Source organism: Lycium barbarum, chromosome 1 (genome assembly GCF_019175385.1).
Source record: "Lycium barbarum isolate Lr01 chromosome 1, ASM1917538v2, whole genome shotgun sequence".
NCBI lineage: Eukaryota > Viridiplantae > Streptophyta > Magnoliopsida > Solanales > Solanaceae > Lycium > Lycium barbarum.
The window spans coordinates 14,712,146-14,736,866 of NC_083337.1; the positions used below are offsets into that span (position 1 = coordinate 14,712,146).

Here is a 24,721-nt window from a genome sequence, read left to right on the forward strand (position 1 = left end):
GGTTATACAAATACTATAACTTAACAATTCTAACTTTGAAAAGCACAATCTCAATCAATTCTAATTTAGAATGATCAATAACAATTCTAATAACTTATGGAATTCTAACAAAAAGCACAATCCAACAAAAAAAAAAACTAGTCAAATAATTAAAGTATATATTTTTGCACATATTCAACATCAACAATATTACAAAGAATGATAACTAAGCTAACACAAATACATTGACAAAGAATATGAAATATAGCACAATCTCAACCCAAAAAAAAATGACAAGTAAATTAAACTAGGCAAATAAAGTTTACATTTTTTTTTCACAAATTCAACATTAATAACATTGCAAATGATGTTTAACAAAGCTAAATAGACGAGCATTAGGCCTAAAATCTACAAATAAAACTAAGATTAAAAGAATTTTAAATGCCCTAATTTAAGAGAAACTAACCTTCAAAATGGGTTTGAGGTAGAGGGGAAGGGGTTGCGCAGGCAGCGGCGTTGGGCGGCGGCGAAATGGGAGGCGGCGTCGGGCGAAGGGGAGGGGGCGGCGGGTAGGGTTTGGGGAGAGTGGGGTTTAATTTTGAAGAGGGATAGCTGAAATGGGAAAGAATCCCGCTGCTGCCAATTTATAGGAAAAACCGACGGACAAAACCGACTCTGTCCGTCGGTTTTTTCCGCACATTTGACCCCAAAAATTAAAAAAAAAAAAAACGAAACCGACACTGTCCGTCGGTTTCTTCAAAAAAACATTGTTTATTATTTTTTTTAAAAACAAAATGAATTGTATATTATTTATAATATTTTTTAAAATAAAACCGACGTACGACGTCGGTTTTATATTAATTATTAATTTTCTTTTTAATTAAACCTACGTGGGACGTCGGTTTATTTTGGCGGAATTATATTTTCAAAATTCTGCCAAAAAAACCGACGTTGTCCGTCAGTTTTCTGATTAAAATAATTAAAAATACAAAAACGGAAATTTTTAGCCACAAAAACCGACGTTTTCCGTCGATTTTTAGCAGTTTTTTAGTAGTGTTAATCTATGACCAATGTACGGAAAGAGTGTGCAAATTTCAACGAAAGAGAGTAACTAACCCCCAATTGTTTTTTATCAAGGCCAAATAATACAACGAATTGCTACATTAAATGACGTCATTAACATAGGAAATTCCTGCGTTAAAGATTCTTTGAAATCAAGTTTTTTTTTTGTTGGGGTATTTTGGTTCAACTTCTCTTTTAGCTCTTGAAAAAGATGCTATTGCAAAAGTAGGTCGTCATAGGAGAAACAAATTAGAAACATTTTTAGCAAAAAAAAAAAAATTGAAACATTACACTACATAACTTTAAGACCTGCAAAACCTATAATGTAGTTGTGCCTCAATTACTAGCATTAAGGGGTCGTTTGGTAGGTTGACAAGAGATAGTTATTCATGTATTAATTTTTGCATTAGCTTATATCATACTAGAGAACATGTCCGCGCTTCGCGCAATTACGAAGATTTCATATTATAAACATTAACCATAAAAATTCATATTATAACAAACAACTCTACACTGCAAAAGTAAATTTAAATTTATTTTTCGCACATAATGACACTTAAAAACCAACCAATTAAGAAAATTTTGCATCCTCAAACGTACGTGTGAACATAGCCTCTATAATGATTTTTTTTTATTTGGCGACAACCGCAGAGTTCTATTAGAAATATTGGAGATGCTCAAATGCCAAGAATTGTTAAAAGAGCTGAAACCTTTGAACATTCATGGACACAGTCATAGTAGTTTTCCCCCAAATAATCAAGTAATTTAATTTAAAAATGACGACATAAATCAAAGAACAACTGAAATTTCTTTTATTTGTTTATCCTCGCTCCTAATAGTCGAACATCTGTCATCCAATACCTTTTTAGTTATACCGTAGATACTCTCAAAATGATTAAATATTTTCTATGCCAACATAATTTACAAGCATTGTGCAATAACAAAAATCCTAATTTACCATCAAATTAAATAATCTATGCCAACAATTCTACTTTAGAGCAATATGATATAAAATCAATGTTATAGACTACTTTTTACTATGCTTTCATCCGACAATTGGTGACATAAGACCATAAAAACTCAAAATTAACTTTCACTGAAACTAAAAAGAGAAAGGAAGAACGGCGAGAAAAATGGTAAAACCTGCATGCCAGTGCAATAAAAAATATCCCAACTTACCATCAAATGATCTATGTCAACAATTTTACTTTAGAGCAATCTATATATATATATATATATATATAAGGCTGGGCATTGAGAGAGGTGATGTGGCACTTTATAAAACCAGCATTTCTATTTATCTTTCACCACAGATTTTTGGCTTTTCTTCCTTTTATTTTAATTTACGTAATATTTTAAAAACTCATAATGTCAATTCATTAATTCCCTACCAATTGCACCTGCTCAGAATTCTAAAAGCCCATCCTAACAGTCACGACTAAAAGATAGTAAATACGTTGCCGCCTTACGCTGAGACGGGCACTTTCTCATGCATTCATAGGATGCAATCCAAGGAGTCCATTGTCTCACGATGCATGGATGCACAACGAACACTTTTTGCTGGACAGGATCCTTGAGGCCTTGCAATTGAATACACGCTTATTTACGGTATACAAATGAGCAAATTTTAGTTACTAGCATGTTCCTTCCTCATCTAGGTCTCATGGTTACTATAAAGAAAAGAATTCTCTAATGCTTTTGCCTTCTTGGGTTTTCTCGTTTCCTTTTTTTTTCAGATCATGTCCCCAAAGAGATCTTGCGTGATTTTCTTTCAATTATACCAAGAAAAGGAAAAAACTTTGAGTCGATTTCTCATGTAATTTTTCAAAAAATTGTAAGTACTTTTGTTTACTTTTAATGTTGATTATTACTAGAGTTAGTCTTAAATTTGATATCAATGGTAATGTGCATTATTCTGGATACAAATCTTTAATACCACCATTATATTTAATAACATTACTTTCTCGGTCTTCCAATCGCGAAGAGGAATCTAACAGTTTATGCATTTGGAATTAGAGTCGGATATGAAACTCTATTAATACAAAAGAAAATAAAAAGGAATTGATTAGCTTTGACAGATCATTAGGGACTAGAACTCTACCATTATAAACCTACAAAACAGGTGTGATACTTTTAGTTTGATGTTCTATTTTAATATGTATTTTTTCCTTATATATTTGTTGTTTTAATTTTTTTCATATGTATGTCTTATATGTTTTTTTTTTATATAATTTAAATATTTATCTCTCTTATATTAACTAAATTTATAAAAAAATAACTGGTACCACTGTAGGGCAAACATTCTTTTCACCTTTTTTCAAATTCATTCTTTTCGTCTGGATTGTGTTAAAAAGTCTAGAAGTCTACAATAAATAAGTTGACACAAGACCGGGTGAGGTGGTACCTCTTTAGGCCCATATACGTATTTATCTTTTCTTGTCAGATTTATGGCTTAACTCATTTTTCTAGCCAAAAAATTAAATATATTCATGAAAGAAGGTAAACAACAACAACATACTCAGTGAATCCCAGAACCTGGGGTCTGGGGAGGGTAGAGTGTACGCAGACCTTACCCCTACCTTAGCTAGGGAGGCTGTTTCCGGAAGACCCTCGGCTCAAGAAAAGGCATATGAAAGGTCAGATACAGGCAAACAAATCAAAGCAAGCCATTATAAACCAACAGATACTCGCAGAAATCAAGAGACAAGAAACTATAGAGCAATATAACTACTCATAAGAAAGGATAAACGCGACTACCTACTATCCTTCTACCCTAATATGAGTCCTCCATACCCTCCTATCTAAGGTCATGTCCTCAGTAAGCAGGACATGCGCCATGTCCTGTCTAATCACCTCTCCCCAATACTTCTTCGGCCTACCTCTACCTCTTCTGAAACCATCGCTAGCCAGCCTCTCGCACCTCCGCACTGGGGCATTTGCATCTCTTCGCATCACATGCTCAAACCATCTCAGCCTCGCTTCCCGCATCTTGTCCTCCACTGAGGCTACTCCAACCTTGTCTCTGATGACTTCATTCCTAATCGTATCGCTCCTAGTGTGCCCACACATCCATCGCAGCATTCTCATTTCCGCTACTTTCATCTTCTAAACATGAGATTTCTTGACTGGCCAACACTCTGCCCCATACAACATAGTTGGTCTAACCACCACTTTGTACAACTTTCCTTTAAGTTTTGGTGGCACCTTCTTGTCACACAACACTCCAGAGGCAAGCCTTCATTTCATCCACCCTGTACCAATACGGTGTGTGACATCATCATCAATCTACCCATTTCCTTATATAATAGACCCAAGATACTTGAAACTATCTTTCTTCTGTATGACCTAGGTGCCAAGCTTCACTTTCACGTCCACCTCATGGACTATATCACTGAACTTGCACTCCAAGTACTCTGTCTTGGTCCTACTCAACTTGAACCCTTTAGACTCCAGAGTGGGTCTCCAAACCTATAGCTTAGCCTTAACTCCACTGCGAGACTCGTCAATCAGGACTATGTCATCCGCAAATAACATACACCATGGCACCTCACCTTGAATTTGCCGCGTCAATCCATCCATCACCAAGGAAAATAAAAATGGGCTAAGAGTTGATCCCTGGTGCAACTCCATCATTACTGGAAAGTGCTCTGAGTCTCCTCCCATAGTCCTTACCCTAGTCTTGGCCCCATCATATATGTCCTTAACCGTCCTAATGTACGCCACATGTACACCTCTATCCTCCAAGTATCTCCATAGAACCTCTCTCGGCACTTTGTCGTATGCCTTTTCTAGGTCGATGAATACCATGTGCAAGTCCCTCTTCCTCTCCCTATACTGCTCCACCAGTCTCCGTACAAGATGAATAGCTTCTATAGTTAAGCGCCCCAGCATGAAACCAAACTGTTTCTCTGAGATACACACGTCTCTCCTCACCCTCATCTCCACCACCCTTTCCCACACTTTTATAGTGTGGCTTAGCAACTTGATCCCTCTATAGTTGTTGCAACTTTGAATGTCGCCCTTGTTCTTGTACAATGGAATTATTGTACTGCATTGCCATTCTTCAAGCATCTTAGCTGCCTTAAGGATGACATTAAATAACCGGGTCAACCACTCCAAACCTGCCCTGCCCGCAGTCTTCCAAAACTCCCCAGGAATCTTATTGGGCCCGGTCGCTCTTCCCCTACTCATCCTACGAACAGTACCCTTAACTTCCTCAATATTTATACTCCTATAATATCCAAAATCACGACACCTCTCGGAGTACTCCAAATATCCCTACACAATATCTCTGTCCCCTTCGTCGTTCAAGAGTTTGTGGAAGTATGATTGCTATCTCCGTGTAATGAGAGCATCCTCCACTAGTACCCTACCATCCTCGTCCTTGATGCACTTCACCTGATCCATGTCACGCCCCCTCCTCTCCCTCACCTTGGCTAGTCAGTACAACTTCTTATCCCTGCCTTTGTCAACTAGTTCTGCATACAGACGTTCAAAAGATGTTGTCTTTACCGCTGTAACCGCTAACTTTGCCTCCTTCCTCACCATCTTATACAATTCCCTATTCGTTCGCTTCTCCTCATCATCCTTGTTGTCTACCAACTTCGCATACGCCACCTTCTTTGCTTCCACCGTCTCTTGAACTTCTCCATTCCACCACCAGTCCCCTCGGTGCCGACCACGGCTACCCTTCGAGACCCCCAACACCTCTCTAGCTGCTTCCCTAATGCAACTGGTCATCCTATCCCACATGTTGGTTGCCTCCCCACTACTTTCCCAGGCTCCCATAGTCCTCAACTTCTCCCCCATCTCCAGGACACCCGTCATGGTCAAACTCCCCCATTTAATCCTAGGCCTGTCATCCACGACCCATTTTCTCTTCCTCATCTTGATTTCCAAATCCATCACCAAGAGCTTATGCTGGGTCATTAGATTCTCACTCGGAATCACCTTGCAGTCTTTACAATGACCTTTATCGTCCCTCCTAAGGAGTAAAAAGTCTATCTGCGTCTTAGCCACCGAACTATGAAAGGTTACCAAGTGCTCCTCCTTCTTCGGGAAACTCAAATTGGCTACCACCAGCCCAAAGGCTTTTGCGAAATCCAACAGTGCAACTCCTCCTTCGTTCCTGTCCCCGAAACCACAACCTCTATGCACATTGTCATATCCCCCCGAAATTGACTCAATGTGCCCATTGAAATCTCCTCCGATAAATAACTTCTTAGTGGGCGGTAGACCTCCCATCATCTCGTCCAAATCCTCCCAAAAACGTCTTTTCTCCTCCTCGCCCAAGCCCGCTTGCGGCGCGTAAGCACTAATAATGTGCAAAATAAACCCTCCAACGACCAGCTTAATTGTCATCAACCTATCACTGACCCCCTTAACCCCTATCACCTGGTCTCTTAAGTCATTATCTACTAAAATGCCTACCCCATTCCTATCTCTCGACCTACCTGAGAATCATAACTTATACTCGTCCACATCTTTAGCCCTGGATCCTACCCATTTAGTCTCCTGGACACAAGCTAAAAGAAGGTAAACATAAATTAAATATATTCATGTTTTCGTATCATTTTTTGGCTTTTAAAACTTGTGTTTTCTTAAAAAAAAAATGCAAAGTACAATAAAATTACTAAATTAATTTAATATTGTAGCCGTTATATCAGAAAACCCGTTTCTGTTCCAACCTTTCATATTCTTATGAAGAAGAATAATCCATAAAGTCTTCAGCAATCGCCGGACTTATATATAGCACGAATAAAATACACAACAATGCATAATGTAAATCAAATCTTCTATATATAGTGTGAGGAAGAGATGCTTCTTAATTTCGGTGGGATGGAAAGAAAATTGATCATCTTTTGAGTTTAATAATTATCTTTATAATGTGAAGTAGAGTACTTCATATTTGTTCTAATGGGTGATATCGATCACTATCTTTTATACTTTACTGATAAATTTGTGATTATGCCTGCTTCTAATTGTATGATGTACTGTAAAATAGATTTTTATGACCAATACTTTTTAGTCGTGATATAATGGAGCGAGAGATGTTTGTTTAGTAGGAGTCTTTTCCCATATTTATTGCGGAGATTATGTATTTAAAGTTTCAGAAGGTGTGTTATCATTAGCTTAGAATAACTAAATTTATTTTAAAAGTGAGTTTTCTCTTTTACTATTGTATCGGATGTTGCTAATTGCAATTTTATGTGGTATTCAATTTCTAAATGCTGGAAAAGTTTTAAGCATAATATTTTGTTAATTGTTTTTTACTACATAGGCTATCTTTTAGATCATGACTTTAAAAAAAGTATTTCTATCTTTTAGGCATTTACGTACGTTACCTAGTTATTTGCTTTGATTTTCCTTACAAAATAATAATGATTATTTCACAACCGCACGAAACGCTGGCAAATTAACTAGTATGATATTAAATCAATGCTATAGGCTATTTTTTACCATGATTCCATCCGGTAATTGTTAGGCCTAAGACCATAAAAACTCAAAGTTAACTTCCACTTTAGTAAAAAGGAGAAAGGAAAGAAGAATGAAAAATTGATAAAAACTTACTGCAAATATTGATGGCAAATGGCATGAGTCTGAAGAACATTGATTTGTTGGGTATATGAGAATGTTATTTATGGAGTATTAGTAAGTGAAAAAGAGTAGTTAAGGAAGAATTGAATGGGTTTAATAGTAGAGAAAAGACATCTTTTTACCTCGAACTTGATAGCAAAACTCACTTTAGCAACTAAACTTAACTTGTAATTATATATCCCCATATCTAATATGAAGTGAAATAAATACCTCCTCTAATGCTGATGTGGCAAAAAAAAAAAAAATTCATGCGCCTAAATTCCATAAAAATAAGAGGGGCCCACTGATGTGTGTATATTGTACAATAAAAAAGAATAAAAAAATGAGCCCCTTGCCTCAACCTGCCTCCATCCGCCTTTCTTCTTCCTCAAACCCCCGCCCCCAACCCCACCCTTTCTTCTTCTTCACGCCCTCCCCCCTCTGCCGCCTTCCCTCTCCTTCTTTCACGTCTTCCCGTCTTCATAGTCGTCACCCTCTCCTCTCTCACTCATACAGTAAACATGTGTCGAATCACGTCGCCGTTAAACACGGCTCCACCTCCGTACACACTTCCATCGGTGCATTTCTTCATCATCAGCAACCAATCAAACCCACCACCTTCATCTTCCCCAACAACAACCCCTTTTCAAACCCCACGTTTTTACTTCACCATATTCCACCACTTTCAGATCCTTCTCTTCACAAAATGATGACAACCCTTCAATTACTGCTCAATCACTTTCAACATAGGTTTTCAATAACCATCATCATCAAATATATCTAAATCCATCACCATTAATATACCCATAATGACAATATGTTATCCCAACAAATATTTCCTCCAAAACTATCAATAACATTCTTAATTACAGAAAAACAAGAGGAAGCAGTGATAAAATAATCCAGCGGACACCCGTTGAGATTAAGATAATAAAAAACCACCCCATCGGAAAACATGGTGTCGGCGAACTCTAATCTTTCCTACCAATTGATTTTTTTTCTCAACCTTTAATCTCATTTTCATTTTTTCTTTGTATATAAGCCAAGTTAGAAAGATTATTATGAACAGAGAAAATTAGGAAGAAAGGGAGGGGTGGCGGCGAAGAAGAAAGGGAGGGGGAAGTGGGAGCGTAGAATCAAAATTGGGCCTTTCTTAACTCACAATAAGAATTTGATGTCCATATTGCTGGAAAAATAATGAATAAATAAAAAGAAACGAAGAAGAAAGATGGAGACGTCGGAAAATATGGAAAAACAAAGAAAGAGAAAAGAAAGAAAGAAGAAGAAAGAGAAAAGAAAACAAAAAAGGAAAAAAATATTAAAAAAGTATAATTATCTATAATAAATTTTCATCCAATTAGAAGAGGACATATGTATAGCTCTAATGTGGTGCTGGTATGGCAGTGATGTGTGCAGACATGGCAGTGACGTGACGCGTGTGTAATGCACCTTTCATTGTGAGAGTGATATTATAATCTCAAGGTGGTATTTATTTCACTCCATACTAGATAAGGGGGTATTAAATTACAAGTTAAATTTAGTTGCTAAAGTGAATTTTGCTGCCAAGTTTAGAGGTGAAAAGATGTCTTTTCTCTTAATAGTATTTGGTAAATGGGTATAAAGGGGATGTATGTTGCATTTGGGAGAGTAATTAGTGAGAATTAAATGAGTTTAATAATATTAATGATAAAATAAATAAATAAATAAATAAGGCTATCTTTATTTCTTCAGAATGTTAAGGGCAAAAAATGAGAAAAAAAGCATAAAATCTTTAATAAAGAAAAATAGAAGTTTGTACTTTGTAACCAAAAGATTGTAGGACGTTAGTAGTAGTACCTTTAGAAATTACTTTCAGAATTTATTGTAGTTTAAAGAGAATAAAAGCTGGTAACCAAAAGATTGTAGGAATTATTAATACGTTTTATTTAAACAAAAAATGAAGATAAAAGGGCAAACAAATGACAAAAATGATTTACTACAAGGAATATGAAAGATTTGTGTAATGGAGTAATAATTGAGGCTTTTAAAGTTTCATTGTAAACAGATTCAGTTGCTAATTCGTGGGTTGATTTGTTGGGCTTTATTGCAAAGGATATTAATGAGTGCTACATTTATTGTAGGGAATTTTACACTGTATGTCAATTATGGCAAAATATTTATCCGTTTTAGCCCATATTTTTTTAATTACCTGTCATAGCCATTTTTTTCTCTTCAGTTTTTTACTAGTCTTATACATTATTATACACTTTTATACAAGGTTTATACATTGTCTACAGTAGATGTATAAAATTATATATTGTTGTATAATATTGTATACTAGTCTTATATATTATTATACACGTTTATACAAGGTGTATACCTTGTCTACAGTAGGTGTATAAAGTTGTATATTATTGTATAAAGGTGAATATTCAAGTTGGGCCATGAAATGTTGGGCTGTAGTTTGTAATTTAAAATATGGGCTATGAATATGTAATTTTGACCCATAAATTGTTTATAAGTGAAAGTTTCCCTTTATTTTATGAGAATATTTAAGTAGTAGAAATGTCAAAAAAGAATGCAATAAAAATGATAAAACAATTGCCAAAAAAAAAGGAGAAAACAAATGCTGGCCATAGAGAGGTGTCACATCACCTTGTCTATGCCTAGCTTTATATTATATATAGATTTGGTAGCTAGTAAAGAGACACCTTATTCATGTATTATTTTCTGCATACTTATACCGCGTTTGGTAGCTAATTAGGGAGTAAGTTATTCATGTATAAAATTAGTACGACGTTTGGTTTGTAATTTAGAAACCCGCATAACTAATACATGTATAAGTTATGAGGAAATCTATATATTATTTTATGAGGGATAGAAGATAAAATAACTAATACATGAATAAAAAGTTAAAATGATAATATTACCCTTATCATTCCCGCTTAAATACTTTCCTTTTCTAAACCATATTTTTATATAATTTTTTAATAATTTTTACTATAATATTTTAATATGTTTTTAAATAAATAATATTTTAATTTTAATTGTAAACAAATATTTTTATTTTAAGAAATATATAATATTTATTAATTTTTAATATTACAAACCAACATTGAAAGAAATAATTTATGCATAACTAAACCCTATATAACTAAACAATGCATAACTAATACCTGCATTACTAATACCCGCATAATCCTAACCAGCTACCAAACGACCCCTAAATGATCTCCGTCTCTCCTCCAAAGTTTTGCAATGACAAAATATATCGACAACCCTTTAAATTTGTCAATACATTTTATTTAGATATTCGGCATATTTCAATTGAACACCTAAACATATAAGCCGAAGTTCTTGTAACACCCCAAAATTTTCTTTTTTGAAAGTAACACCTCAAATTTTTAGAAGAAAAAAAAAATATTTTTTTTAGTTATGTTTCGGGTGACCTGACTTCGGGAGGTCGTAACCCCATCCGAATTTGAGAATTTGGGAAAACGCATAAAATGAAAGTTGTAGATGATTGAAATACCTTTCCAACCATATATTATGAGCTTATAGGTGACATCTGGATAAAGAGTTATGGACGTTTTAATGCAGAAAGGTCAAGCTGGACAGCAAAATTCGGCCCAACCCGATTCCAAGTCGGGTCAGGCCCAACCCCTTAGCCCATTAAGGGATATTTTCAGCTCCCTTCTTCATTTCCAGACCAAGATTTTCCAGAACCTCCTAGAGAAAGAGAGAGAAGAGAGTAGAGAGAAAAAAAAAACCAAGATTTGATCAAAATCGGAGCTCCGAATCCCAAAGCTCGTGAAGAGAAAAGTGTAGTACGAGTTGTCATCGTCATTTTAAGCTAAATATTGACCTTGGGGAAGGATATTTTCGTGGTTGAGCTACTGCTAAGGTATGTATAAGATTTATTTTATGTTATTAAAGTGTTTATTTGGAGTTTTAACGGATTAGAACGGAGAAAATGACATTATAAACTCGTTTGTTGCCTTATTGCAATTTGTGGATTAGGGGATGTTTTGTTGGATTTAAATGGGTGGAATTGGTTGATTTATGATGTACAATGATTGTTGATGTTGTTGATAAGTTGCTGTTTTCAAAATTGGGAGAATAAAGTGTATGAAAATATCGTATACAAAGCGTATACTGGGCTGTTTTGTATGATTTTTATGGCTGTTTTGTGATAATATTTTGGGGCTGTTTGATATGATTTTTATGTGGCTGTTTTATGATAATATTTTGGGACTGGTTGGTGGTTGTTTTGAATTGTTTTGTGGGCTGGAATATCAAGGGAGTTGCTGCCCAGATTTTTGTTTTGCAAACCCGTTTTTGGATTGGGACTGCTGTTAGAATTTTTAGCATAACTCCTTGTATACAGCTCCGTTGTGAGTGCTTCAAGATGTTTTGGAAATATATTTCATAGACCTAAAACTTTCATCAAGGCTGTAAAATCCAGTTTTGCCTTTAGCTACCCGAAAAGGGGTGATGAAGTGCAGGGGGAAGTGCTGTCCAGATTTCTGTTTTGAACATTCTACATGGACTGTTGTTAGTATTTCGAGCATATCTTTTTGTACAAAATTTCTGTAGGGGTGATTCGAATTTCTATGAGACCTTAAGACATATATCTACAACTTTCATTAAGGACACAAAGTCCAGGTTTTCCATTTACCCCTTCGAAACTGAGCAACAATACAAGACAGTAGCGCTGTCCAGAATTTCTGTTTTGATAGTTTGGGCTGATTTTCGTTGATTTCGTGTTTAGTTGTGATGTGCTGGGACTTTTGAACTTAAGTAGATATTTATTTGTGTATTTAAGGTATATATGCTCTTGTACAAGCTAAGAGGAATTATTTGACGAAGTGGACTTTGATTGGTCTATGGCGTAGATGATTTGAACTCCTCGAGTTGTGGTAGAACTTGTTGTGTGGTAAAACGCCAAGGTTTGTGTATAAACTTGAACTTAAAATATCCTTATTTTTCTGGAATTTTGAAGTATCTTGATGAGCTATTTCTTTACTCTTTATCTTATATTATGGTATGATTATTGTCTCAAGTATTGCAAGACTTTTGCTAAATCGCCCACTTGTACGAATTGCTTGATCATTTTGCATTCTTGTTGGGACTTTGTCCTTTTTGTTATGGTGACTAGTCATCGATATTGGCATGCCCCTCGATTCGGATCTTGCCCATCTTGACTTTGGATTTACATTTCGTCTTGACGACGGATTTTCGTCCATTTTCGAGTACGAGTGGAAAGCCACTTTCAACATGGTTCTTGATTCTCTTGATATTGGGTGACGACCCTTCTTGATATGGGCTTCGGTCCTTCTTGATTTCGGGGCTTCGGCCCGTCTTGATATTGATTGTGCGTAGTGTGATGGCATGACGTACATATTGGGCGAAAGTGGTTATTTGACAAATTCTCTTGAATTGAATTATAAGCTTTCTTAATACTTGAGCCTTAGAATATTAGTATTGATATTTTGAAACTCTTCAAGGTTTGTATTCGATACTTTGATATACTTGTTCACTTGGGCTTATTGTTACCTAATTGAGCCACCTACGGCAAACAAGGGAATTGGAGAATTTAATGGCTCCAAGCCCAAAGTTTATACACCACTAAGCTTCATGCTTAGCGATAGTTGTTTTCTATCGTAGGTAATGCGCGAGATGAGGTATGAAGATGGCCATTTGGAGTAGACTTTATGGGAGCCCTTGTGAAGATCACATCTGCATATGCATCTAGTTTTTGTAAATTTTTGGGGACTTGTACATGATACATATGTGACACTTACGTATGAAATTTTGAAGGCTTGTGGAAAACAAGACCATGTGCTTGTAACTTACACTTGATGACTGGTTTTGCTATTTTAGGGTGTGTTTTTAACCCAAGTCATACCATATACTGAATTTGTATTTTGTCTTGTAATTATGTACAAAGGATGATAATAGTTTGGTGAAAATCACTAGTTTGAGTTTTGTGCATCTTATGGACCCGTAATGGTGTTGATTTGGAAATAAAATTTCAAAACAAAGTTTCTTAAATGTGTTGACTATTTGAGAAGGGAATTACCATTTTAAAATGATACTCTGCTATTTTATTTCATCTAAGAAAATTTTTGGAGCGCACAAAAAACAAATTAAAAAAAAATGCCGTACTTCCAAATTTTTTTGCATGGGCCTTTTTCCGCTATTAAATATGTTTGTGAATATCTTTTGGCATAAGTTCCTTCTAAACGGTGTAAGTGTAAAATTGGCTTTTGTTCGTAATAGTGTCCTCCCAAAGGGGGTGCTACAAGTGTTGGTATCAGAGCCTAGGTTTGTGATTCTAGGACTTTTGTTGTGATTTGTTGGTATACTGTTCCTTTTTGTCACATGTTTCTTTTTAGTATATAGCGCATATGCATCATGTACATGTCCCTAATGCAATGTGATCTTCCCTTATGTAGGAATCAAGTCGTGGCATCTTCTACTTCTAATAGACTTATGGAAGCCGCTCGTGAGAGTTTAAATAACTCCAATGCCCAACCTGACCTACAAGAAGGGGTTGGAGAACATTTTGCTGATTCTAATCCTCCTAGTGCAAGTGGATCTGAAGCGGGAAATAATCAGGGTACAAGAGTTGGGCCACACCCTCAGATGAGTCATAGTGCTCCTGCTGTTGATCCCCCTTTTCAACAAATGGTTGATTTCTTTCGTCACATGGCTAGAAGAATGCCTACCTCTGATGAAATGAACTTTGAGAAAATGAGAAAAATGGGTGGAGTTGAGTTTGAAGGCACTGTTGACCCTACAGATGCCGAGCAGTGGTTGGAGCGGATTGAAAGAGTTTTTGAGCAATTAGAGTGTTCAGACGCTGCCAAATTTAAGTATGCTGTCTCATTGTTACAAAAAGATGCCTATGATTGGTAGGTAAGTGTACCGAATGCCAGGGCGAAACCTCCTATTCTTACTTGGAATGATTTTGTGAAAGAATTTCATATGAAATATGTCCCACCTGCTTATCATGATGCAAAGAAAAAGGAGTTCTTGAATTTAGAGCAAGGGAGTATGTCTATTGCTGAATATCAGCAGAAGTTTCTCAGGCTATCTCGTTATGCTGGTGGTATTATTAATAACGAAAAAGATAAGTGCAGGCGATTCGAAGACGGTTTGAATAATTCCATCAGAAAATCTGTGGCGGTCCTACAACATGAAAGCTTTTATAAATTAGTTTCAGCTGCTCTTACTTGGGAAAGGATCGACAAGGAACAAACTAGTAGAAATGAACACAAGTTCAGGAAAGCTGATGCAGATTCAGGAGGTCCATCAAAAAAGGGAAGGTTTGACAGTTCCAAAGCTAATACTGTTCGCAAGTTAGCCCAACATAAGCAAAATAGATCAAGTTCCTCTACTGCCAGCACTCCAAGCTATGGCCAAGGCAAGACTCGTACACCCACTTGTGCACAATGTGGAAAGAATCACTTTGGTACTTGTAGGAGAGCTTCTGGTGCTTGTTTTAATTGTGGGAGCTTCGATCATAAAGTGAAGGATTGTCCTAATCCTAACCCCACTTCTTCTCCGCGTACGGAAGGCTCGGTTCAAAAACCTATTACCACTCCCTCTCAAGGGAATAGAGGTGCAAGATCTAGAAACACAGAAGCAACAGGTGCAGGTGGAGCCAACCAAGCTAGTGGGTCAAGAGCTACAGCACGAGCTTATGCGATGAGACAGAGGGATGACCAAGATGGAGCAGATGTGGTTGTTGGTAAATTTCACTTATTCGGCTGATGTGTTGTTACATTATTTGATCCTGGTTCTACACATTCCTATGTTTGCTCATCATTGGCTTTTCCTGAAAATGTGAAATCTGTGAGACTCGATTGTGGTGTGCTTGTCCAAAGTCCTTTGGGTCAACAAGTTATTTGCAATCAAATCTATCGAGGTTGTCCCTTGGTGATTCAAGATCTAGTCTTCCCTGCTGATTTGATCGAAATGCCTTTCCAAGACTATGATGTCATTATCGGTATGGATTGGCTTTATAGATACCATGCTGTAGTTGATTGTAGGTCGAAGCATGTGACCTTTAGAGCTCCTTCACTTTCACACATCATTATTCAAGGTGAAAGATCATTGACATCTAATATTATCTCCGCGGCTGTGGCAAGGAAGATGATCAGACAGGGTTGCGAAGCTTATCTTGCTCATATATTTGATACACACCTGGAAAGTCCAAGCCTTAAGGATATACCAGTGGTGTGTGAATTTCCTGATGTCTTCCCTGAAAATCTCCCCGGACTGCCCCCGGAAAGGGAGGTTGAATTTCCTATAGAGGTTATTCCTGGAACTACTCCTATTTCTATAACGCCTTATCGAATGGCTCCAGCAGAATTAAAGGAGTTGAAGAATCAATTGCAAGAACTTCTTGAGAAAGGTTTCATTCGCCCGAGTGTTTCTCCTTGGGGAGCTCCTGTTCTATTTGTGAAAAGAAAGATGGGACTCTTAGGCTTTGTATTGATTACCGGCAACTGAACAAGGTAACAATTAAGAATAAATACCCACTGCCTAGGATTGATGATTTATTTGACCAGTTAAAAGGTGCTAGTTTGTTCTCAAAAATTGACTTGAGGTCTGGGTATTACCAACTGCGGGTAAGGGAACAAGACGTCCCTAAAACTGCCTTTAGGACTCGATATGGCCATTATGAATTTTTGGTGATGCCATTCGGGTTGACGAATGCTCCTGCGGCATTTATGGACCTGATGAATCGCGTGTTTAAGCCTTATCTTGATCAATTTGTGGTGGTCTTTATAGATGATATCTTGATATATTCCAAGAATAGTGAAGACCACAGAAAGCACCTTCGAATTGTTTTGCAAATTTTGCAAGAGAAAAAGCTTTATGCTAAGCTTTCCAAATGTGAATTTTGGCTTAGTGAGGTGGCTTTTCTGGGACATATTGTGTCGGCGGAAGGTGTGAAGGTGGATCCTAGTAAGATTCAAGCTATTGTCGAATGGAAACCACCTAAAAGTCCAACTGAAGTAAGGAGTTTCTTGGGCTTAGCGGGATACTATAGAAGGTTTGTCAAAGGCTTCTCCATTATAGCCTCTCCTTTGACTAAACTCTTAAGAAAGGATGTCAAGTTTGTATGGGATGACAAATGCCAGGAGAGTTTTGAAAAGCTCAAATCTTTATTGACACAAGCTCCTATACTTACTCTACCAACGGAAGGAAAAGAATATGTGATATATAGTGATGCTTCTCATCATGGTTTGGGTTGTGTCCTGATGCAAGAAGGGAAAGTGGTTGCGTATGCCTCCCAAAAATTGAAACCACATGAATTGAACTATCCTACTCATGACCTTGAGCTCGCTACCATAGTGTTTGCTTTGAAAATTTGGAGGCATTACTTATATGGCGAAAAGTGTCACATATTTACTGATCACAAGAGTTTGAAGTACTTGGGTACACAAAAAGAGTTGAATTTGAGACAACGTAGATGGCTTGAACTCATTAAAGATTATGACTGCACGATTGATTACCATCCGGGTAAAGCCAATGTGGTGGCAGATGCTCTAAGTCGCAAAGCCTTTGCTAGTCTATCTCTAAGTCATTTGCCTTTGTTTCGGAAATTAAGAGCCATGAATGCTTGTCTTGCATTTAATTCTGATGGCTCTATTGCTGCTAATTTGCAAGTCAAGCCAGTTCTACTTGAACGAGTGAAAGAAGCACAGAAGTTAGATGATAAGCTTGCGAAATTGATCAAAGAAGTTCAAACTGGAGGAAAGCTTAATTTTAAATTAAGGGAGGATGGTGTTCTACTTTATCAAAATAGGTTATGTGTCCCTAAAGATGACAACTTGAGAAAAGAAATTTTGAATGAAGCACATACTTCACCATATGCAATGCCTCCTGGAGGTACTAAAATGTACCAAACCATCAAAGAACACTACTGGTGGAATGGTATGAAGAAGGACATTGCGGAATTTATTTCTAGATGCTTAATTTGTCAACAGGTAAAGGCCGAGCATCAAGTCCCAACTGGTTTGTTACAACCGTTGTCGATACCTGAGTGGAAATGGGAAAGAATAACTATGGACTTTGTTTCTGGGCTTCCACGCACTCAAGGAAATCATGATGCAATTTGGGTTATAGTTGATAGGCTAACCAAAAGTGCTCATTTCTTGGCTATCAGAATGGACTACCCACTTGAACGTTTAGCAGAATTGTACGTTAATGAGATTGTGAGGCTACATGGTGTCCCTGTATCTATTGTATCTGATCGAGATCCAAGATTTACATCCAGATTCTGGACTAGCTTGCAAGAAGCTTTGGGCACTAGGTTGAAATTTAGTACTTCTTTCCATCCTCAGACAGACGGCCAGTCCGAGAGGGTGATTCAAATTTTGGAAGATATGCTTCGAGCTTGCATTATGGAATTTGAGGGTAGTTGGGACAGACACCTAGCTTTGATAGAGTTCGCTTACAACAGCTACCAAGCAAGTATTGGCATGCCTCCCTACGAAGCCTTATATGGGAGAAAGTGTAGAACTCCCTTTTGTTGGAGTGAGGTCGGTGAAAGAAAATTGGTTGGCCCTGAGATTGTGCAACAAACTGAGGATAAAGTAAAAGTCATCAAGGATCGTATAAAAATTGCTTCGGATAGACAAAAATCGTATGCTGATCTTAAAAGGCGTGAAATTGAGTATCAAGTGGGAGATAAAGTATTTTTAAAGGTTTCTCCATGGAAGAAGATTATGAGATTTGGCCAAAAAGGAAAACTTAGTCCTCGGTTTATTGGACCATATGAAGTACTTGAGAGGATTGGTCCAGTTGCATATAAATTAGCTCTTCCACCGGAATTGGCTAAGATCCACAATGTCTTCCATGTTTCTATGCTTAGAAGATATCGCTCAGATCCATCTCATGTTCTTCCCGTTGAATCCATTGAGGTCAGCCCTGACTTGACATACGAAGAGGAACCTATCCAAATCTTGGCGTGTGAGACAAAAGATCTTAGAAACAAGAAAATTCCATTAGTAAAAGTCCTTTGGAGAAATCATTCCGGCAAAGAGGCTACCTGGGAGCGAGAAGAGGATATGCGAATTCAATACCCACAGCTGTTTTGAGGTAAGTATAAAGTAAATTTCGGGACGAAATTTCTTAAGGGGGGGAGAGTTGTAACACCCCAAAATTTTCTTTTTTGAAAGTAACACCTCAAAATTTTAGAAGAAAAAAACATATTTTTTTTAGTTATGTTTCGGGTGACCTGACTTCGGGAGGTCGTAACCCCATCCGAATTTGCGAATTTGGGAAAACTCAAAAAATTAAAGTTGTAGATAATTGAAATTCCTTTCCAACCATATATTATGGGCTTATATGTGACATCTGGATAAAGAGTTATGGACGTTTTAATGCAGAAAGGTCAAGCTGGACAGCAAAATTCGGCCCAACCCGATTCCAAGTCGGGTCAGGCCCAACCCCTTAGCCCATTAAGGGGTATTTTCAGCTCCCTTCTTCATTTCCAGACCAAGATTTTCCAGAACCTCCTAGAGAAAGAGAGAGAAGAGAGTAGAGAGAAAAAAAAATCAAGATTTGATCAAAATCGGAGCTCCGAATCCCAAAGCTCGTGAAGAGAAAAGTGTAGTACGAGTTGTCATCGTCATTTTAAGCTAAATATTGACCTTGGGGAAGGATATTTTCGTGGTTGAGCTACTGCTAAGGTATGTATAAGATTTATTTTATGTTATTAAAGTGTTTATTTGGAGTTTTAACGGATTAGAACGGAGAAAATGACATTATAAACTCGTTTGTTGCCTTATTGCAATTTGTGGATTAGGGGATGTTTTGTTGGATTTAAATGGGTGGAATTGGTTGATTTATGATGTACAATGATTGTTGATGTTGTTGATAAGTTGCTGTTTTCGAAATTGGGAGAATAAAGTGTATGAAAATATCGTATACAAAGCGTATACTGGGCTGTTTTGTATGATTTTTATGGCTGTTTTGTGATAATATTTTGGGGCTGTTTGATATGATTTTTATGTGGCTGTTTTATGATAATATTTTGGGACTGGTTGGTGGTTGTTTTGAATTGTTTTGTGGGCTGGAATATCAAGGGAGTTGCTGCCCAGATTTTTGTTTTGCAAACCCGTTTTTGGATTGGGACTGCTGTTAGAATTTTTAGCATAACTCCTTGTATACAGCTCCGTTGTGAGTGCTTCAAGATGTTTTGGAAAGATATTTCATAGACCTAAAACTTTCATCAAGGCTGTAAAATCCAGTTTTGCCTTTAGCTACCCGAAAAGGGGTGATGAAGTGCAGGGGGAAGTGCTGTCCAGATTTCTGTTTTGAACATTCTACATGGACTGTTGTTAGTATTTCGAGCATATCTTTTTGTACAAAATTTCTGTAGGGGTGATTCGAATTTCTATGAGACCTTAAGACATATATCTACAACTTTCATTGAGGACACAAAGTCCAGGTTTTCCATTTACCCCTTCGAAACTGAGCAACAATACAAGACAGTAGCGCTGTCCAGAATTTCTGTTTTGATAGTTTGGGCTCATTTTCGTTGATTTCGTGTTTAGTTGTGATGTGCTGGGACTTTTGAACTTAAGTAGATATTTATTTGTGTATTTAAGGTATATATGCTCTTGTACAAGCTAAGAGGAATTATTTGACGAAGTGGACTTTGATTGGTCTATGGCGTAGATGATTTGAACTCCTCGAGTTGTGGTAGAACTTGTTGTGTGGTAAAACGCCAAGGTTTGTGTATAAACTTGAACTTAAAATATCCTTATTTTTCTGGAATTTTGAAGTATCTTGATGAGCTATTTCTTTACTCTTTATCTTATATTATGGTATGATTATTGTCTCAAGTATTGCAAGACTTTTGCTAAATCGCCCACTTGTACGAATTGCTTGATCATTTTGCATTCTTGTTGGGACTTTGTCCTTTTTGTTATGGTGACTAGTCATCGATATTGGCATGCCCCTCGATTCGGATCTTGCCCATCTTGACTTTGGATTTACATTTCGTCTTGACGACGGATTTTCGTCCATTTTCGAGTACGAGTGGAAAGCCACTTTCAACATGGTTCTTGATTCTCTTGATATTGGGTGACGACCCTTCTTGATATGGGCTTCGGTCCTTCTTGATTTCGGGGCTTCGGCCCGTCTTGATATTGATTGTGCGTAGTGTGATGGCATGACGTACATATTGGGCGAAAGTGGTTATTTGACAAATTCTCTTGAATTGAATTATAAGCTTTCTTAATACTTGAGCCTTAGAATATTAGTATTGATATTTTGAAACTCTTCAAGGTTTGTATTCAATACTTTGATATACTTGTTCACTTGGGCTTATTGTTACCTTATTGAGCCACCTACGGCAAACAAGGGAATTGGAGAATTTAATGGCTCCAAGCCCAAAGTTTATACACCACTAAGCTTCATGCTTAACGATAGTTGTTTTCTATCGTAGGTAATGCGCGAGATGAGGTATGAAGATGGCCATTTGGAGTAGACTTTATGGGAGCCCTTGTGAAGATCACATCTGCATATGCATCTAGTTTTTGTAAATTTTTGGGGACTTATACATGATACATATGTGGCACTTACGTATGAAATTTTGAAGGCTAGTGGAAAACAAGACCATGTGCTTGTAACTTAAACTTGATGACTGGTTTTGCTATTTTAGGGTGTGTTTTTAACCCAAGTCATGCCATATACTGAATTTGTATTTTGTCTTGTAATTATGTACAAAGGATGATAATAGTTTGGTGAAAATCACTAGTTTGAGTTTTGTGCATCTTATGGACCCGTAATGGTGTTGATTTGGAAATAAAATTTCAAAACAAAGTTTCTTAAATGTGTTGACTATTTGAGAAGGGAATTACCATTTTAAAATGATACTCTGCTATTTTATTTCATCTAAGAAAATTTTTGGAGCGCACAAAAAAAAAAATTTAAAAAAAATGTCGTACTTCCAAATTTTTTTGCATGAGCCTTTTTCCGCTATTAAATATATTTGTGAATATCTTTTGGCATAAGTTCCTTCTAAACGGTGTAAGTGTAAAATTGGCTTTTGTTCGTAATAGTGTCCTCCCAAAGGGGGTGCTACAGTTTTAGTTTTACATATATGTGATGCACTTTTCTTTTTAACCTGTCCAAAAAGAATGATGTATTTATATATCTAAAAATGATTTAACTTCAAATTTATTATTTTACCCAAAATGAATTGATTTACAACCACAAAAAATTTTATGAGTTGTTACCGAGTACAAATTTCAAAAGTCTTCATTTTTTTTCTTAAACTTCATGCCTAGTCAAACTATACCACATAAATTAAGAAAGAGGGAGTAACATTTTATCATTTGTTCAGGTGCTCAATTGAACATATCATAATTCGAATGTCTAAATGAAATTTACTACTCCCTCCGTTTTTAAATAAATGGGGTTTTAGGCTTTTCATTTTGCTTCAAAATAAGTGATGCTTTAATATTTCAAGAAGAAATTGATTTTATTTTTCCAAAATTACACTTATTTACATAATCAAGAATCATTAAGTAACTTTTCTTTTTCAGAGCATTTAATCTAATACCCAATGTCAACTTAGAAAGAGGTAAAATTTAATTAGGGGTAAGTTAGTATAAATACTCACAATTTTTTAAGGGGTGTGCATAAGCTAAAAACACCAAGTATTATGAAATGGAGAGAATAACAAATTTAGGACCTGTTTGGCCAGGAGAAATTTTCACTTTTTTTCGGAAAATTATTTCACTTTATTTGGAAATCAATGTTTGGCCATGAAAATTTCAAATACAACTTGAAATTGTATTTGGAATTTGAAAAACACCTAAAACCTTGTTTTCACTTTTTTTACTTTCAATACATTCAAACAACCAAATATTATTTATAAAAACTATAACCAAACACAACTCCATCTTCAACTCCATCTTCAAAATTCCAAACAAAGTGAAAAATATTTGATTTTCATGGCCAAACGCCTCCTTAGGCCATCTCCAACCTTGCACCATTTTTTACCTCAAATCCTATTTTGGTGTAATATTTGGTGTTTTGGAGCTCCAACCTTGCACCATTTCTTACACTATTTTGGTGTGTGAATAGTGTTGCACCAAATTTGGTGTAACACTATTCATCAACACCATTACTATTCATCAATATTTTTTATTTTTTTATTATATAACACTTTTAATTTAACATATTATAAATTTTAATTTTTTCACTTAGGTCCCTAATACACCTAATTATTTTTTATGTAATATCTTTATAATATTAATTTTACATCTTAATTTTGGAGTGTAATTTTTATAAATTAATTTTCATATATATTATTTTTATATAAAATTGTAAGTTAATTTTATTATAAGTTATAATTGTATAAAAAATATAACCATTACAAAAATGAAAAGTGCAAATATAAAATATAATATGTTGTTAATAAATAACACAATGTTCAATAACATAATAATTTAGAATTGAAAATACATTAAAATTATAACACAATATTCAATAACATAATACATTAAAATTATAACACAAAATTCAATCACATAATACATTAAAATTATAAAACAATGTTCAATTGTGCAAACTATTCATGAGCCACAATCTCTAAAGAAGAAATATTTCGCGACGAAACATAAATCATGTCGAAAAGATGTTGAAGGTGCATTCGGAGTTTTGCAATTATTAACTACATGTATTATATTGCACAACATGATAATTGAGTATGAGCGTGATCTTAATATACCAATTCAAGATGCTTGGGAAGGTTCAACTCCAACAGTAGAAATGAATGTCTATGGTCTCCAATTTGCTGTCTTCCTTGGCTAAATGCGCTCTCCAAAGCCACGGTTGATACTTGAACCGTAAGGATATCTCGAGCCATTCTTGAAAGTACCGGATAACTTGCCTTGTACTTCTTCCACCATGCTAAGACGTCCACCTCATCCAGTTGGCTGATATCCACATTTGGCTGCATCAAATAAAAGTTAAATTCATCAAAGTTTGCAGTAGAAGAAGAAGTTGGATGTGAATGTAAAACTTTTAAACCCGACAAACCCTTTTTGCTACTCTGAGAAGTAGTAGGGCGTGGAGCAACGGGTGTAGCACGTTCTTCCAAACTATAATAATGAGTAAAAACTCTTCTAAACTCATCATCAATAGCGAGATCGGCTTCAGCTAAAGATGGTTGAACTCGCTCTTCAATTTCTAAAAATGTATAAATTTGACTAACCAAATTTTTAGTATAAGACACTTTTAAACAAGGATTTAAAAGGGAACCCAATATAAATAAAGTTGGGATGGGAAAAAAATACTTCTTAAATTTGATTATCATTTCAAAAATAGCCACTTGATAATCGGGTTTATATTTATACTCTTGTAAAACTCTAGCTATTTCCGCTAAGTAGGCTAAAATTCCGGTTACCGCGGGATAGAATTGTCTAGAAAAAGCAAGAGTTGCATTATAAAAAGATTTCAATACATTCTTTAACATCTTCCCAATGCCTAAAAGTTAACCAATCCTCACTATCAATATTATATTTGTTGTGAACTTGTTGTATGAGAATCCTATACTCATATGCTTGTTGTAGCATAATGTAAGTGTAATTCCACATAGTCTCAATTTCTACTTGAATTTTCCTAGGTCTAAGGTTATTTTCCACATAAGCATTCTTAAAATCTCTAATTCTTCCCCTATTAGCATTACAAAAAAGAAACGCAACAACATTTCTAACTTTTTGAACAGAATCATCAAAATGCTCAAGACCATCTTTAACAATTAAATTTAAAATATGACAACTACATCTTACATGAAAAATATTTGTTAGAGGAGGGTTTATTTATCTTTTTAAAAGACCAATTGCCTTTGTATTATTAGAAGCATTATCTAAAGCAATACAAAGTGTTTTTCTATAAATGTTAAAAAATCTCATTATAGTAGACATTGAATCGGCTAAAATTTTTTCATCGTGACGGCCTTTTCCTTCGTCGTATAAAAAAGCTATAATTCTTTTTTGCATAACCCAGTTGTCATCAACCCAATGACATGTAATAGCAAAAAAATCTAAATGGTTAATACTAAGACCCAAATCAGCGGTAAGACAAA

At 35.9% G+C, this 24,721-nt stretch overlaps 2 long non-coding RNA genes across 2 annotated transcripts; both read left to right on the forward strand.

The window, feature by feature from the left end:
- Window positions 1-11,154: 11,154 nt before the first annotated feature.
- On the forward strand, window positions 11,155-13,392 carry LOC132630177 (uncharacterized). Its single transcript, XR_009578517.1, has 3 exons — window positions 11,155-11,500; window positions 12,422-12,545; window positions 13,264-13,392. It is a non-coding gene; the product is annotated as an uncharacterized LOC132630177 (long non-coding RNA).
- Window positions 13,393-19,124: 5,732 nt separating this feature from the next.
- On the forward strand, window positions 19,125-21,309 carry LOC132630215 (uncharacterized). Its single transcript, XR_009578549.1, has 3 exons — window positions 19,125-19,307; window positions 20,229-20,352; window positions 21,071-21,309. It is a non-coding gene; the product is annotated as an uncharacterized LOC132630215 (long non-coding RNA).
- The last annotated feature ends 3,412 nt before the right edge of the window (window positions 21,310-24,721 follow it).